Source organism: Schistocerca cancellata, chromosome 5 (genome assembly GCF_023864275.1).
Source record: "Schistocerca cancellata isolate TAMUIC-IGC-003103 chromosome 5, iqSchCanc2.1, whole genome shotgun sequence".
Lineage (NCBI taxonomy): Eukaryota > Metazoa > Arthropoda > Insecta > Orthoptera > Acrididae > Schistocerca > Schistocerca cancellata.
Window position 1 is genome coordinate 374005405 of NC_064630.1, and position 14390 is coordinate 374019794.

The 14390-nt window shown below is 43.6% G+C and overlaps 1 protein-coding gene across 1 annotated transcript in view; it reads right to left on the reverse strand.

The window, feature by feature from the left end:
• Nucleotides 1-14390, reverse strand: part of LOC126188545 (mucin-5AC-like) — a 129708-nt gene that overhangs the window by 18049 nt on the left and 97269 nt on the right. The window lies entirely within an intron of this gene.

Consider the following 14390-nt stretch of genomic DNA (forward strand, 5'->3'; position numbering starts at 1 on the left):
TTGGTGCTTGTCCGGCACCGAGACCTATGCCACGAAAAACAAGCATTACTACGTCTCACTACAGACAGGGGACATCAAACAGATTCCATATTTTTACGAGGGTTGCCCAGAAAGTAATGCACCGCATTTTTTCATCAACAATGGTTTTGCTGAACATAATGAGAATTACAGACACGAAAGAACAGTGTTTTATCTAAACACCCTATTTTTGCACGTTATCTCCATCCCATTCTATGGCCTTCCTCCAGCGCAAAACAAGGGAGTTGTGCCCTGTCGGTACCAATCCTTGTCCTGGGGCCCTATTCTGTATCTTTCATACCGATCGGTGTAGTAGGTTAGTCTCGGTAGTGATGTTATTTTCGGTTCTTTATCGAAATATCCTATTCAGTAAGCTTCTGAGACTTGTTACCGATCGGTCCTCCCGCCGATTTTACGTCAATTGTACCGAGAGGTTTTGGATTTCGGTGTGGCCCTGTCGATCGGTGAGCTATGGTTTACGTACACCTATAATTTGTTATTTTAAACATATTTAGCGTTTTTTAGCTTTGAATTTAGTGATTGTGTTACTAAAGAATCACCAGAGGACGCATCCGATTGGAAAGTGAGTTCATAATTGACTGCTTTCCTTTGTTAGAAATATGGTTAGGTTAGGTTGTTACTGTGAATGATTACATCCAAAAACAAATTTTTTGTTCAATATTCTCTCAAAATACGTGTTATTTTTATACAAATAAGAGTTTAAAGATCATGAAATATCAAGACATAGGCTCTGCTAATGCATATTACATGAGTGAACTGCCGTTACTAGTGCCTTTGTGTACTTTTTCTCACAAATGGGTTAGTAAGTATCGAAACGTGTCTACAACTTTCAAGTAACAATGGCAAGCAATTATGTGAAGCCTGATATTGGAAACCTTCCAAACTATCACGCATTTACGACTTACGCAACACCGTTTGACAACGAAGTCAGCCTACGTCCCTCTCCATAATAGTACAAGAATTCAGTGCACAACTGTTGTTTGTGGCGGCCAAGTGGTTAGCGAGCGGGAATGCGATACGAAAGGACACGGGTTTACGCATGGGTGGAGACAAAAAAAAACTTTTTTTTCCTCTTCATATATCCAACACGTTCTGAGACATTGTTATTCGTGTAAGTTAAGATTTTTCTGCAATATTCGTTATTACTTACATGTAAGAGCGCACTTCCTCAGTAATGATTTCGTGATTTCTGTGTGTTTGAAAAACGAAATATGAAACTGCTGTGAGTGAAACTACCGACAGTGACCTTTATATTTTTTCTTGTCAGAAATAATTCACCATTTTCTACGAATATGTTGCGATTTTCCAGTATGCTGTTAGAAAAGAATCTAGGTGCACAACTTAAATTACTGGGAATGTAACTAGCAGCAGTCATCTTCATAATCTTGCTTGTCACAACTATTTATCTGCGATCGAATCCTCAACCACAGTAGACAGAGATGAAAGATCTCCGCTGTAATATTTTTAGACTGTAGCACCATATACGAGACATTTTCATTCATGAGATGCATATTATAAACTTCGACTAACAGCAGGAGTTCTCGAAAATGCGTTTTTTTTGTTTTGTTTTTAAGACCCAAATCGTTGACGTATGCTACAGGGAAGTGGGCTACTTAATCATTTGGATCTCTAGGAGTGAGTTATAACCACATTCTGTTTATCTTCTTATTCTTTGAAACTCTCAAAATCAATTTTTCGAGTGTTTTTATAGATGTATTAGTACAATGTGGTAATACACTCTATTCCTAACTCATTTTCCGAAAAGTAAAATCCAAAACACGATGTCAGTGTGAATGAGACTAAGACGACATAACGCGGCATTTACGACAATCTGCAGAATACGGTCAAATACGCTATCGTTATTATGCATGCATAGAAACATGCGGTCGGAGAAACTGTAGAAATTTTTGTGTATTTCAGCTGAGAATCATGGAAATGGATATACTGTGCCTGATACTCTTGAGGAGGCAAGGGCGATGAAGGCGGGCACGTCAGCTCCATGGAATGCTGCGTCATGCGTTATGGCAACGTAAACGCAATTTTCGGTGCCGTAGTTGGGAGAATAGCGCGGCTGTGTCGTCTGCTAGCCGCTTTGTGTTCGTGGCGCTGTGCGAGCTGCATTGCGAATGCGCGGATCTGCGACCGCTTGCTTTTGATTGGCTTGCGCGGCACAAACCGACAACAGCGCTTCGGTTCTCTAGACCCGAACGGTATCGCTACCGAAATGCATACTGAATAATGCAGGGACTCTAATTCGAGTACTAGACCATTCGGTGCTCTTGAGTACCGAAACGATCGGCATAATGGCGGAAAGATACAGAATAGGCACCCTGGTGGCGGAGCCACACTTCCTTTGCTGATTGACAGACGCAGCGCCAACTGCCGAGACGTAATGCGTCTGTCCTCGAGAATGACAACATCAGCTCGCTGTAACATGTCAAGTGTGACAGCCGTGGATGGTGTCCCCGACCGCTGCAAATCGTGGAGTCCGGCCGAATAGCCTTCTGATGACCTCACCCTCCGTGCCCAGCGACTAACTGTACTTCTGTCGACAACTTTGCACAAGCGTTTGTGAATATCCCCTACAGTTTCTTTCTCTGCAGTGGGAAACTCAATGACGGCACGTTGCTTGTAACGCACATCACCTACATACGCCATTCTGAAATTCTCATGCGGCTGCGCTATCTGTGGTGCATCACTTTCTGGGCTACCCACGTAGATTCCAGAAGGCGTTTGACACCGTTCCTCACAAGTGACTCCTAATTAAATTACGTGCAATGAAGTTTCGTCTCAGTTATATGACTGGATTCGTGATTTCCCGTCAGAAATGTGACAGTTCGTAATAACTGACGCAAAGTCATCGAGTAAAGCAGAAGTAATACTTGACGTTCGCCAGGGAAGTGTTAGAAACCCTCTGTTGTTCCTAATGTACATAAACGACTTAGGAGACAATCTGAACAGTCCTCTTAGACTATTTGCAAATGATGCTGTCATTTACCGTCATCTAATGTCAACAGATGATCAAAACAAATTGTAAAATGATTTAGACAAGATATCTGTAAGGTACAAAAAGTGGGAACTGACTCTAAATAATGAAAAGTGTGAACTCATCCATATGAGCAATAAAAGCAATCCGCTAAATTTAGGTTATCCTATAACTCACACAAATCTGAAGGTTGTAAATTCAAGTGAATACTTAAGTATTACAATTGCGAATAACTTAAATTGGGACGATCTCGTAGATAATCTTGTGGGAAAAGCAAACCAAAACTGCGATTTACTGATATTAAGACAGCTTGCAATCAATATCCAGAAGACAGAATTCATAACCAAAATCAAGGACGTCCCGCCTAAAATTTCACTAGACGACATCACTATAAGTAAAGTGTCCGCATTCAAGTACCTAGGAGACTGGAATTCTTCAAACGAGAGCTAGAACCTAGCCATAGGCACCAGTTGCACCAAGTATGAAAGGGCTTATTACTCCTGCAGATCTACTCGTCCAAGTGCCCCTCCACATTACACTACACTCCGACACTACAACTCGGTAGTAAAACTCTGTGTTCCGTATTTCTCCGTATGCGTCGTCTAATGTAAAACAAGCGGTAAATGATTTGGAAAAATACTAGAAACCGTTTGTCAAAGTATACAAGTACCACCCGAAGATTTCTTACCCAACGCTGTGGAAGAATAGTGAAGACATTAAATATATATTGGGGAAGAAGTAGGGCGAGACCAGTGCTTGAGCCACTATTACATTTTCCTGTGTATTGTAGGATAGTACCCTTCTTCCCCTTCCGATACAGATTTCCTGCCTTTTCCCTAATTCAACGCTCTCGACTACCGTGACGGTTTCAGGCTCTGCCTGCTATGTTCCCGTTGCTATTTTCGACGACTTTTAAGTCCAGTTAACAATGGTTCAAATGACTTGTTCCTAAAGGTATGTGATAATACAGTTAAAATTATTCCATGCAAATAAAACTACCTGATAAAACCAGTACGTTTCTGATCCGTCATATTGATGGCAAACTTCCTGTGACTCGAGAACACCAGGAGCTTCTTATATGCTGACGACCTCGCTCTAGCCACACAGAGCACAGATTTTGAATCAGTGGAGAACAGCATCACGAATGCCCTTGAAGATCTATCCAGATACTACAACACAAACCAGCTTAAACCAAACCCTTCAAAGACCCAAATGTGTGCTTTTCATTTGAGAAACAAGGATCCACTCGCATGTTGAAAATGGTATGGTCAGGGATTGATCTGGAACACTACGAGACTCCAAAATACCTAGGAGTGACACTTGATAGATCTCTCACTTTCAAAAAGCCTTGCATGAAATGCAAGTCGGAAGTCTCCACCAGGAACAATCTCCTACGGAAACTGGCCGGATCACAGTGGGGTAGTCAACCTGAAACAATCCGAACATCTGCAATGGCACTATGCTATTCTCTGGCGGAGTATGCCTGTCCTGTTTGGTATAATTCAACTCATGCCAAACAAGTGGATGTAGCTCTCAACGAAACCTGCAGAATTATAACAGATTACTCCAGTCGAATGGCTTTACCACCTCGCAGGAACAGCACCACCACCTGTTCGAAGAGAGATAGGTGCGAACAAGGAAAGAAGGCAGTGGGACAGGAAACTACTCATCCTCTGTATGGGCATGAACAGCATCCGCAACGACTGAAGTCAAGGAAGAGTTTCCTTAGGACATCGTTGGAACTTAGAACCATTGCTGAAAAAGCTAGGTTACGACTTACCTTCCCCCTCGTTGGAAAAGATTTGTTGAACCTATACTTCCAGGCCATGACGGGGAATAGAGAACTTGAGAGTCCCTGAATAGACTGAGATCCGGAGATGAGGGATCAAAAGTAAACCTGGCAAAATGGGGATACATTGATCCAAATGACATTCGGTGTGACCGTGGAGAAGAACACACAGTCCGGCACATGCTTCAGTGTCGATTGTGTCCAGTCTCCTGTACAGAAGACGACCTTCAACAAGCAACAGAAAATGCACTGGAAGTGGCCAAGCTTTGATCAAAAGTAATTTAATCATAACTGTGTATGTACATGTACCTGTACATGTACCTGTATGTTTTTGACACGAGAATAATAACTGGAAAGGTCAAGTCACACACCGGCTGTCACGATATTTAGAATGAACTGAGATCACGACTTAAATGGCAACTATTACGTCCAGAATTCAAGAGATCAGCCTACAATCTAGTAACCAGGAACCTCTCTTCTTCTTATTATTATTATTTGAAACATCCCCACAATGAAAAGTCTCTCACTGTCTGGATTGTAATTGGCTACCTTTTGGTCAGGCACCAGCTCAGCACGGGCGCATACCGACCTCTGGACTCCTGTATAGCTATTACCCTACACATTACAAGTGATTTATTTGGGAGACATAATGATTACAGTCCTGGTTAGTTATTCTCTGAAGGGTAGAAATACTAATGCTGGAAATACTAATGCAGCCCGATTTGATAGAACTCTTGATGCATAGGAGCATCAAAATAGATCGTGTCCAATTAATTGTTAGTAGAATATGCCGCGTGACCTCCTTGGCTCACACCGTTCGACCGTTCGAGTGACTGTGTGCTGGGCTAGAGGTGTGATGCCATACTTCAGGCCCACTTACTTTCACAGTGTTAAATAGATGTGATAGATGTGTATCATATTTTAAAATTGTGAGCCTGAGGGGTACACCATTTCAAAGTTAATTAAGTCTGCGGACGATGACATGCTATCAAAACTATCTGCTGATGAATAACAAAAAAATGGTTCAAATGGCTCTGAGCACTATGGGACTTAACATCTTAGGTCATCAGTCCCCTAGAACTTAGAACTACTTAAACCTAACTAACCTAAGGACATCACACACATCCATGCCCGAGGCAGGATTCGAACCTGCGACCGTAGAAGTCGCGCGGCTCCGGACTGAGCGCCTAGAACCGCTAGACCACCGCGGCCGGCGATGAATAACAATTTTACCTTCTTCGTGGAGGTTATACAACAAATTTCATTTGTATGATATTTGTCGCTTATTAGCGAATGACGTGTGTTTGCGTTTTGGTTCGAAATACTGATCAAGAAACTAAAGGCAAATGTGTATTTCACTGTTTTCACTATTGCTATCAAATCAGGTTAGACATATGAAGAAGTATCCCATCAAAACGTGACATATTATTTGGTATAATTGCATAAAAATACTGTATTATTAACAAATGTAGTGCAGCACTTCTTGCTTCGGAAGATACTGTGACCGGATCACTTCCAGTGACGTGTGATTGCTGTCACTATTTCGTTCAGCGACTGGTAGAAATAAGTATAAGACGTCAGCCGTGTTTAATCCTTTCCCCTGTTATTCCGGTAGCTTAAGATTTGACAGACCTCCCTCTCACCGCTAACGCTGTCAGTTCCGTGTCGGACTCCGCTAAGCGAGCACGTCTTTCTTAGGAGCGATTCAACCGTAACTTTCCCGAAAACATGATGCTGCAAGACATTTAGCACTCCGTTCCAATGTAGACACAATAGGCTGTGGTGTCCGCCAGCGTCCATCTGCTGGCGATGAGACGAAACAGACAATTTTCCGTAAGAAACACAAGATTAAAGATTAATCTTGTCCCTACAGCCATCCATTCCAAAACCAAGTAAGAAGTGAGAGAGCAAAGTCCGTAACGGCCTTCCGTGAAATTACCTTCTCTTTGTGCACAGTCATCACAGGTGTTGATTACTATTACTTCCCGCCATTCCCTCCTCTAACACGAGTTTAGGGTTAACACGCGATGTTTCAAAACATAACAATATAGCAGATACAGTGGAAAACTACGGCATTATTTATTCAAAGTTATTTACTATCAATAATAAGAAATAAAAACGTTATTTTTCACGTAATTAAGTCTATTTTTCTTTGCAGTTGCCGTTAATATTCGGGCAATTTTCGATCCTGGATACCACTTATCGAGCTAGGTGACTAAGTGCTTAAAACACTGAAGTGGTGTTCGAGGGGAGAACGCCTCATTTGATTTAGGTATTCTGTGATTTCATGAACGTAAGGATAGTTCCTTACACAGATCTCGTCCTTGTTTCCCGCTTTCCTTCTACAACTGAGCTAGTGATCTGCCACTAATGACACCGAAAACAAATCATTTTGTTACCTTCCAGTTATAGAAGTATGAAACCGGAATTTTCCTATAGATGATGCTAGCCGTCAGCGTAGGAACGTGAGACCGCGACTGCAGCGCCGTCTGCTTCCTGCAACGGTTGACGACGAATGTCAACACATAGTGACCCAAATTCCATACGTCGGCATCTGTTTCAAACCCTGTAAACATGTCTAGTTCTTTGCCTACGAACTACGATTTGCGGACAGCATTGGTTTTCTGTTATCATCTGAAGAAAACTGCTGCAGAATCGCGTCAAACGCTTCTCGAAGCATTCGGCGGACATGCTCTTGGGAAAACAGTGTTTCGAGTTGTTCAAAAAAATTCAAAAGTGGTGATTTTGACGTGAGAAACGATGAGTGCGGAAAACTATCGAAAAAGTTCGATGACAGCGAATTGCAGGCCTTATTGGATGAAGATGATGCTCAACAGGAACTCACGGAACAATTGAATGTGACGCAGAAAGCCGTTTCTACACGGTTGAAAGCTATGGGAAAGGTGCAGAAAGTGGGAAAATGGGTTCCGCATGAACTGAATAAAAGACAGCAAGGAAATCGAAAGACCATTCGTGAAATGCTGCTAGCCAGATAGAAAAGAAAGTCGTTTTTCCATCGAATAGTGACAGGTTAAGGAAAAGTGGATATATTTTGAGAATCCCAAGCTTCGTAAATTGTGGGTGAATCCATGCAGACCATCGACATCCACTGCAAGACGAAATCTGTTTGGAAAGAAGACAATGCTCTGTGTTTGGTGGGATCAGAAGGGTGTCATCTATTATGAGCTGCTAAAACCTGATGAACCCGTTAGCGCTGATCGTACCAAGAGCAAATGATCGATTGAAGTAAAGCATTACGTAAGAAACGACCGGAATATGGAAAAGGGCAACACAAAGTCATATTGTTCCATGAGAACAGCCCATCACATACACAGCAAAACGGGTCAGGGAATCGATCGAGGAGTTCAGTTGGGAAATACTAGGGCATGTGGCTTACTCTCCAGACTTGGCCCCGTCGGATTAGCATCTACACAAGTTAAAAAAAGTTTTGCATCACCTCGGTTCCGAGAGTTCCGGAATCTGTACAGAAAATTGGAACAGAGATCAACATGAACACCATTTCCGCCCATTTTATTGCTCATGAAAACCACATATTACATGTTGTGCAACATACAGCGAGACCTTGAGAGGTGGTGGTTCTGTTTGCTATACACGCCGGTACCTCTAATACCCAGTAGCACGTCCTCTTGCATTGATGCATACCTGTATTCGTCGTGGCATACTACCTACAAGTTGATCAAGGCACTGTCGGTCCAGATTGTCCCACTCCTCGACGGCGATTCGGCGTTGAGGGTTGCCTCCAAACACGTCTACGACTATTGTCTGGTTGAACATGCGACACTCATCGTTGAATAGAACGTGATGCCAATCCTGAGTGATCCATTCGACTCGTAGTTGGTCGCATCTGTACCGGGCTGCATGGTGTCGTGGTTGCAAAGATGGACCGCGCCTTGCACGTCAGGAGTGAAGTTGCTCATCATGCAGCCTATTGCGCACAGTTTGAGTCGTAACACGACATCCTGTGGCTGCACGAAAAGCATTATTCAACATGGTGGCGTTGCTGTCAGGGTTCCTCCGAGCCATGATCCGTAGGTAGTAGTCGTCCACTACAGCAGTATCCCTTGGGCGGCCTGTCATAGACAGTTCCTGTCTCTCTGTATCTCCTCCATGTTCCAACAACATCGCTTTGGTTCACTCCGAGACGCCTGGACACTTCCCTTGTTGAGAGCCCTTCTTGGCACAAACTAACAATGCGGACGCGATCGAACTGCGGTAATGACCGTTTAGGCATGGTTGAACTACAGACAGCACGAGCTGTGTACCTCCTTACTGGTGGAATGACTGGAACTGATCGGCTGTCCGACCCCCTCCGTCTAATAGGCGCTGCTCATGCATGAATGTTTACATCGTTGGGCGGGTTTAGTGACATCTCTGAATAGTGAAAGGGACTGTGTCCGGATACAATATCCACAGTCAACGCCTATCTTCAGGATTTCTGGGAACCATGGTTCAAAATGGCTCTGAGCACTATGGGACTTAACTTCTGAGGTCATCAGTCCCCTAGAACTTAGAACTACTTAAACCTAACTAACCTAAGGACATCACACACATCCATGCCCGAGGCAGGATTCGAACCTGCGACAGTAGCGGTCGCGCGGTTCCAGACTGTAGCGCCTAGAACCGCTCGGCCACTCTGGCTGGCCGGAACCATGGTGATGCAAAACGTTTTTTGATGTATGTATTTGCATCACTGGGGCACGCTATAGCCTGCCAGAGAGGTGGGAGAAATGTATAAATAGCAAGGGAGATAATTTTGAATAAAATATTGTTTATCGGTTTCAAACAACAGACGTGTCATTATTGCAACAAAATTCTGGTTTCATAGTTATACAACTGGTACACTATCTGAGCAAAAGTATCCGGACACGTATTAGTGGACGTCAATATGGAGTACGTCCGGACTTCACTGTTACGACGAGTTGAATTTTGCTGGGGACAGTTTCTGTGAGGTGACTGAAGGTGTATGGGGGAATGGTAACACGTTCTTCTTAAAGAGCCAAAACTAGAGCAGGTAATGACGCTGGTAGCTGGAGGCTACTGCGAAGTCGACGTTTTAAGGATGACTTCAGACGGGAATTCTGGACAGGCTAGCCCATATCAAGTATTTTACTGTCCTCACACCATTGTCTCACAGATTCTGCTTTATGACAGGGTGTATTGTAGGTATTGTGTATTTAAACTGGGGACCTAGAAACGACAGAGAGGCTTCGTCCAGCCGTAGCCCTCAGTGATTCACAACCCTACAACAGGCCGCAGCAGTCCACCCACCCCACCGCCGCCCCACACTGGACCCAGGATTACTGTGGAGTTCGCCCCCAGTGGACTTACCCGGGAACGTCCCACACCAGACAAGTATAACGCTAACTGTTTGCTTGGTAGAGTAATTATGGTGTACGCGTATGTGGATACAGTGTTTGCGCAGCAATTGCTGACACAGTGTAACTGAGGCTGAATAAGGGAAACCAACGCGCATTCATTGAGGTGCATTGACATGCTGATACTAAAAACCATCCAAAGGTAGCCGGCACACCGGACCTCGACACTAATCCGCCGGGCGGATTCGTGCGGGGAACGGCACGCCTTCCCGCTCGGGAAACAGCGCGTTAGACTGCGCCGCAGCTAGCCGGGGGGGGGGGGGGGGGGGGGGGCTTTACGACAGGGTGCATTGACATGCTGATACTAACAATCATCGCCTCTGAACTGTTCCTCTGCATGAGGCAGTACACAATGCTGTAAATGTGTTTTATGGTTCCACCTCTTGCGTTTTCTTATGTTCAGTTAGGTGAACACACCCTAAACAAGAAAACATTCCTATATCGTAACACCACCTCCACCGTTATTCACTGTTAGCAACATACATAAAGAGCAGATGACGTTCCCCAGGCATTCACCAGACGCAAACCCTATCATCGGATTGCTGCGGGATATAATGATTCATCACTCTAAATCACAGATTGTCAGTCATCCACTGCCCAGTAACGTCTCTCTCTACCACACCACTATCGACATCTACATCTACATGGATACTCTACTCTTTAAATCGCATTTAAGTGCCTGGCAGAGGGTTTATCGAACCACCTTCACAATAATCCTCTATTATTCTTATCTCGTAGAACGCGAGGAAGAAGCGAATTCCTACATCTTTCAGTGCGAGCTCTGATTCCCCTTATTTTATTGTGATTATCGCTTCTCCCTATGTAGCTCGGCGTCAACAAAATATTTTCGCACTCGGAGGAGAAAGTTGGTGATTGGAGTTCCTTGAGAAGATTCCTCTCCACCGAAAAATACCTTTCTTTTAATGATGTCCACCCCAAATCCTGTATCATTTCAGTGACACTCTGCCCCCTATTTCGCGATAATACAAAACGTGCTGCCCTTCTCTGAACTTTTTCGATGTACTCCGTCAATCCCATCTGCTAAGGATTCCACACCGCGCAGCAGTATTCTAGACGAGGACGGACAAGCGTACAGCCACAACATTTTCTATTCGTTCCTTATAATTTAAATTATTCGTAATTGTAATTCCTAGATGTTTAGTTGAATTTACGGCCTTTAGTTTTGATGATTTAACGTGTAACCAAAGTTTAACGAATTCCTTTTAGTATTCATGTGCATGACCTCACACTTTTCGTTATTTATTGTCGATTGCCAATTTTCGCACCATACAGATATCTTTTCTGAATCGTTTTGAAGTTTGTTTTGATCTTCTGATGACTTTACTAGTCCATAAACGACAGCATTATCTGCAAACAACCTAAGACGGCTATTCAGATTGTTTCCTAAATCGTTTGTATAAGTAAGGAACAACGGAGGGTCTATAACACTTTCATGAGGAACGCCAGAAATCACATCTACATCTACATCTACATTTATACTCCGCAAGCCACCCAACGGTGTGTGGCGGAGGGCACTTTACGTGCCACTGTCATTACCTCCCTTTCCTGTTCCAGTCGCGTATGGTTCGCGGGAAGAACGACTGTCTGAAAGCCTCCGTGCGCGCTCTAATCTCTCTAATTTTACATTCGTGATCTCCTCGGGAGGTATAAGTAAGGGGAAGCAATATATTCGATACCTCATCCAGAAACGCACCCTCTCGTAACCTGGCGAGCAAGCTGCACCGCGATGCAGAGCGCCTCTCTTGCAGAGTCTGCCACTTGAGTTTGTTAAACATCTCCGTAATGCTATCACGGTTACCAAATAACCCTGTGACGATACGCGCCGCTCTTCTCTGGATCTTCTCTATCTCCTCCGTCAACCCGATCTGGTACGGATCCCACACTGATGAGCAATACTCAAGTATAGGTCGAACGAGTGTTTTGTAAGCCACCTCCTTTGTTGATGGACTACATTTTCTAAGGACTCTCCCAATGAATCTCATCCTGGTACCCGCCTTACCAACAATTAATTTTATATGATCATTCCACTTCAAATCGTTCCGCACGCATACTCCCAGATATTCTACAGAAGTAACTGCTACCAGTGTTTGTTCCGCTATCATATAATCATACAATAAAGGATCCTTCTTTCTATGTATTCGCAATACATTACATTTGTCTATGTTAAGGGTCAGTTGCCACTCCCTGTACCAAGTGCCTATCCGCTGCAGATCTTCCTGCATTTCGCTACAATTTTCTAAAGCTGCAACTTCTCTGTATACTACAGCATCATCCGCGAAAAGCCGCATGGAACTTCCGACACTATCTACTAGGTCATTTACATATATTGTGAAAAACAATGGTCCATAACACTCCCCTGTGGCACGCCAGAGGTTACTTTAACATCTGTAGACGTCTCTCCATTGATGACAACATGCTGTGTTCTGTTTGCTAAAAACTCTTCAATCCAGCCACACAGCTGGTCTGATATTCTGTAGGCTCTTACTTTGTTTATCAGGCGACAGTGCGGAACTGTATCGAACGCCTTCCGGAAGTCAAGAAAAATAGCATCTACCTGGAAGCCTGTATCTAATATTTTCTGGGTCTCATGAACAAATAAAGCGAGTTGGGTCTCACACGATCGCTGTTTCTGGAATCCATGTTGATTCCTACATAGTAGATTCTGGGTTTCCAAAAACGACATGATACTCGAGCAAAAAACATGTTCTAAAATTCTACAACAGATCGACGTCAGAGATATAGGTCTATAGTTTTGCGCATCTGCTCGACGACCCTTCTTGAAGACTGGGACTACTTGTGCTCTTTTCCAATCATTTGGAACCTTCCGTTCCTCTAGAGACTTGCGGTACACGGCTGTTAGAAGGGGGGCAAGTTCCTTCGCGTACTCTGTGTGGAATCGAATTGGTATCCCGTCAGGTCCAGTGGACTTTCCTCTGTTGAGTGATTCCAGTTGCTTTTCTATTCCTCAGACACTTATTTCGATGTCAGCCATTTTTTCGTTTGTGCGAGGATTTAGAGAAGGAACTGCAGTGCGGTCTTCCTCTGTGAAACAGCTTTGGAAAAAGGTGTTTAGTATTTCAGCTTTACGCTTGTCATCCTCTGTTTCAATGCCATCATCATCCCGGAGTGCTGGACATGCTGTTTCGTGCCACTTACTGATTTAACGTAAGACCAGAACTTCCTAGGATTTTCTGTCAAGTCGGTACATAGAATTTTACTTTCGAATTCACTGAACGCTTCACGCATAGCCCTCCTTACGCTATCTTTGACATCGTTTAGCTTCTGTTTGTCTGAGAGGTTTTGGCTGCGTTTAAACTTGGAGTGAAGCTCTCTTCGCTTTCACAGTAGTTTCCTAACTTTGTTGTTGTACCACGGTGGGTTTTTCCCGTCCCTCACAGTTTTACTCGGCACGTACCTGTCTAAAACGCATTTTACGATTGCCTTGAACTTTTTCCATAAACACTCAACATTGTCTGTGTCGGAACAGAAATTTTCGTTTTGATCTGTTAAGTAGTCTGAAATCTGCCTTCTATTACTCTTGCTAAACAGATAAACCTTCCTCCCTTTTTTTATATTCCTATTAACTTCCATATTCAGGGATGCTGCAACGGTCTTATGATCACTGATCCCTGCTCTGCGCTTACAGAGTCGAAAAGTTCGGGTCTGTTTGTTATCAGTAGGTCCAAGATGTTATCTCCACGAGTCGGTTCTCTGTTTAATTGCTCGAGGTAATTTTCGGATAGTGCACTCAGTATAATGTCACTCGATGCTCTGTCCCTACCACCCGTCCTAAACATCTGAGTGTCCCAGTCTATATCTGGTAAATTGAAATCTCCACCTAAGACTATAACATGCTGAGAAAATTTATGTCAAATGTATTCCAAATTTTCTCTCAGTTGGTCTGCCACTAATGCTGCTGAGTCGGGAGGTCGGTAAAAGGAGCCAATTATTAACCTAGCTTGGTTGTTGAGTGTAACCTCCACCCATAATAATTCACAGGAACTATCCACTTCTATTTCACTACAGGATAAACTACTACTAAGAGCGACGAACACTCCACCACCGGTTGCATGCAATCTATCTGTTTTACTCGATGACTTTTCGTCAATTACTACGAACTGTGACCTGTCTGACAGGAAGTCACGAATCCAGTCGCATA